The sequence below is a fragment of the Rhinopithecus bieti genome, unplaced genomic scaffold (genome assembly GCF_001698545.2).
Source record: "Rhinopithecus bieti isolate Rb0 unplaced genomic scaffold, ASM169854v2 scaffold_14454, whole genome shotgun sequence".
Lineage (NCBI taxonomy): Eukaryota > Metazoa > Chordata > Mammalia > Primates > Cercopithecidae > Rhinopithecus > Rhinopithecus bieti.
The window spans coordinates 2,322,469-2,326,587 of record NW_016808228.1 but is presented as its reverse complement, the minus strand read 5'-3'; the positions used below and the strand labels follow the sequence as shown (position 1 = coordinate 2,326,587).

Sequence of the window (4,119 nt, the reverse complement as noted above, 5' to 3'; positions counted from 1 at the left end):
TGATCATAGCAGGAACCAGTTTATTGGTTGAGGTGGTGGGGGGTGGGGAGGTTAGAGGCCACACCATGAGGAGCGAGGGCTCAGGTCTCCCCAGGGCCCTGGAAATCCATATCCTCCACCAGGTCCTGCAGGTAGGCCTTGTACTGGTCAGAGGTGAGGGAGAGTGGGTGGCTGTTGGAAATGTGCAGGTCCACAGTGTTCTCCAGGGAGGAGGCACCCCCTACCTGGGCGATTTCTGCCAAGGCCCTGAGGCACGTGGGCACAACCTTGACCATCATGAGCCTCTTGGTCCACGGCTGGTCCTGGGGCCATGACTCCCCCACACAGAACCAGAGTGCATAGCGTGGTGAGCGTCCGCTTCCTTCCGTGTCGGTGATCAGATCTACAATGAAGGGCCCCGGGTCGAACACGCCTCCTTCCTTGTCCTTGGGGACCTCACTGTCAGGCCCATGCCCGCTGTTGAGCAGCTTCTTGCTCACTGCCCAGTATGTGTGGCAGTGCCCCGGCCGCTGGGCCCAGAGCCACTGCCCAGCCCGCTGCAGAGGCAGTCCCCCACCCAGGGAGCTCAGCACGTTCCTCACGTAGCTCATCACTCCCCTGTCTGTCAGGGATATGCCAGGGTCTGGCAGTGTGATTGGCCGTCCAGGCAGCGTCCTGTCTCCCACTTCGGACCCCACCAGCCGCAGGCCCTCCGGGCAGGAGATGGTCTGCTGGAAGACTTGGCGGCCCCATTAGAAGGCTGTCACCTCGAACTCCCACTCTTCCCCCAGCACCAGTAGCCGCTTCAGTGGGTTCTCAGAGGGCTCCAGGTTTGGGAAGGGAGTGGGATTGTCCAGTCTGGGGCTCTGCAGGGGCTGAGGGCAGGGCTCAGGGGCTACAGCCAGGCTTGGGGGTCCTGATCTGGCAGTGGGGCCATCACCATGTTACCCAGTAACTCATCCAGAATGTTTTCCTGGGTATCAGAAGTACTGCCTCCGCCATTGGTGTCCAGAGAAGTGTCTGGCTGGGAAAAGTCCCCAACTCCTACGATGGAAGGTCGGGGCGTGCGGGGAGCTAGAGCCCACCCCTGTTTTGGGGCTCCAGATAGCTCTCAAACTCGAGGCTGCGCACCCCCTTTCCCGTCAGCTGAACTCTAGAGCGCTGAGGCTTTCTTTTCGATCGACTTCTTGAAATAAAACCAACTTTATCATTCTTTGGGTAACATACCCTGGAGCCGAACAGACGGCCCGCTGGGCCCGGGGCTGTCCCCACCCCTATCGTAATGAAGCTTTTTTAATCATTTGAAGAACTACAGATATCAAACAAGGGAGCAGTAAGCAGGTTTTTATTACTATTGTAACTTTTATTATAAGAGTTTTAAATTCTCTTAGTGCTGGGAACTAATTTTTAAGCATGGTTCTCGGATTAAGTCCATGCCACACTTGCACAGGTACGTGTGCCGCTTTTGTCATATTTTAGACTATGTCTTTAACTACTTGCCTTTGGTTATCTATGTGTAGACAGTAATTAGTAAGGTTAAATTTCTCATAGACCCTTTTTTAGTTGCTAGCAAGTAGTCGAGAGCCAGTCTATTTTGATAGATAGCATTTTTTTATCTGAGTTTTTTGTTTTTTGTTTTTTTGCCAGACCAGAATAGTCAAGGCTTGACTGGTTTTATTAGTGATGATTTTTAAAACAGCTTGCAACCGTATGATTCGGTTGAGCATGTAAATGGGGGTCCAGTGTTCCCATGAGCCGTCTTGTGTCTAAGTAGCAGGCCTATAGTATTGTATAATTTTTTAGGAGGTCATTTATCATCTTTTTAATTACCTATGGCTATGCTTCGTTTTCCACGGGAAGCATAAACAGGGAAGCCCAGAAGTTCACCTGTTTTTATGGGCAGTAAGAAGGAAGATGGTTTAATAGTGCCAATAACACAAGTACCTGTCTACTGGTCAGACAGCTTAGCGTAGGCTCTATGTCTACATATCCAGTATAACCCGGTGGGGGCAGTCTAGTCCTGGTGGAATTCTGGGTGGTACTGTTTTTGCAGTACTATTATACAACTTTTGCCTAAGACAACTAAGCTGCCTTACAGAATGAGTGAATCTTTTTCCTTTTCTAGCTATGCAGTACTGTCTAATAATTGAGACTTTTAGAACCTAAAAATTGTCAGGGTGGTTCTTTTGGGCCGGGAATTCATCAGGAACTGGGTCTGTAGGAACTAATTCTTGGGCTTCCTATGGCCATTGATCTGTTACGGTTCCTCCGCAAACATAACATGAAGTGACTTTTAGAGACTGGGCTACATATTTGGCTAATTGCAAAAACAAAGTTTTAGTTTTTTCCTGGAATCTCAGGTGCTGGCACATTTAGTTCATCATAGAAAGTCTGAAATACTGGTTCTGGAGAGTGTCTTTGAACTTCGCCTTTTATTAGGATGCTTACGCTAGGATCTAGTTCTTTTTCATCAATGCCTAACGTTATGTATTTTTTTAATTTCATTTTGGGTCTGAGGGGTTTGTAATTACCAATTCTAAAGGGTTGCAGCTCCAACTCGTGCAGGAGGGGCTGACTTTTTCTTTTTGGAGCCAAACAGGATCTTTTTTATTTTATTTTAAGTAGCCTAAATGACACAAGACCAGTATTGACACATTTCACATAAATATGATTCTTGACAGATATACTTATTTTCTGTTGTGTAACTTTTTTCTCAATCTAAGAACCGTATCCCAATCTATGCTGCTTACTGTTAATAGTGACACAGGCATCAAATTTTAAGGTTACATTTTTGGGGACCCCTCTTTCTTCTGTCTTAGCTATTATTTTACTTGTGTCACTTAGAAAAGGATCAGTCCTTAGTCTTATTTTAAAAATTGTGATCATGGGAGGCTTAAAATGAGTCATAACACACATCAGGTTGGTTATTTTCTGGGCTACATACCTTGGATAAAATAGCATTATATAAACAAGTTTATTTTAGAGTCCTGGTACACTTATAATAACCATAAAATAATAGGACTGTAGCAATCTTTTGTCCTACCTCAGTGACTTGATATATATATATACTGGGAACAGCCCTCAGTCTGAGGAAGGTTAGTTGAAGTCCTTACTGTACAAGTATAAAATTTAAGGAAAATGAGTCCTGCGATGAGCTTCCTCATGGTTCAGCCGTGCATGGACCAGTCAGCTTCCGGGTGTGACTGGAGCAGGGCTTGTTGTCTTTTTCAGAGTCACTTTGCAGGGGTTGGCGAAGCTGCTCCCATCCACGTACAGCTCCCAGTCTGCTGATGTTTAAGGGTGGTCTCGGAGGTTGGGCCCACTAGAATAAACTGAGTCCAATACTTCTACACAGTTACATTCAACTGGGCTCTTTGATACCGGGAGCAAGGTGGCGGGGTTTAGGATGTTGTAAACTTCAGTGGTTATGTGGGGATTTTTACAGAGCAAGCTTTGGTATCTAGTTAGTCTAACATTTATTAGCTAATGGTGTCCTTTGGTATTTATTAAAATTACCACAGCATGGGGGGACTTTATGTTTAGGTTTTGCTTAAGAGTTAGCTTATCTGCTTCTTGTGCTAACAGGGCTGTTGCTGCCAGGGCCCTTGGACATGGGGGCCAGCCTTTGGAAACCCTGTTTAGTTGTTTTGAGAGATGGGCCACTGGCCTTGGCCAGGGCCCTACAGTCTGGGTTAAAACTCCAACTGCCATTTTTTTTTTTTTTTGACATATAGAGTGTAAGAGTTTTCTCAGGTCAGGTAGCCTCAGGGCTGGGGCTGACATGAGTTTCTTTTTAACTCATGAAAAGCTCGTTGTTGGTCCTAACAGATGTAGTTTATCTAATCTACATTTTTATTGACTGTCATTTACCAAAATATTGACTTAAATCCTGTAATTGTTTGATTTCAAGCTTTAAATTTATTTGGTATTCCTTGCGGGGCTCTAATTGCATCTAAATAGATGTGAGAGTTGAAAGACCTATAAGGGGCTTCTCTCGCTTTATGATGTCTAATTATTATTTTTTCTTCCTCTGGTTGATGAAATGCGGGGGTGAAAGGGATAGCCAAATGGACTAAAGCACAAGTGCCACTCTAGTTATTTGGCAGAGTGCCCAGTAAAGGTCCACCACAATACCACCCC

The 4,119-nt window shown here is 45.7% G+C and overlaps 1 protein-coding gene and 1 pseudogene across 2 annotated transcripts in view; one reads left to right on the top strand and one right to left on the bottom strand.

Moving 5' to 3' along the window:
- Positions 1-4,119, top strand: part of MYO5A (myosin VA) — a 228,597-nt gene that overhangs the window by 131,019 nt on the left and 93,459 nt on the right.
- On the bottom strand, positions 7-1,171 carry LOC108538180 (interferon regulatory factor 3 pseudogene; annotated as a pseudogene). Its single transcript, XR_001888012.1, has one exon. The product of XR_001888012.1 is annotated as an interferon regulatory factor 3 pseudogene (transcript).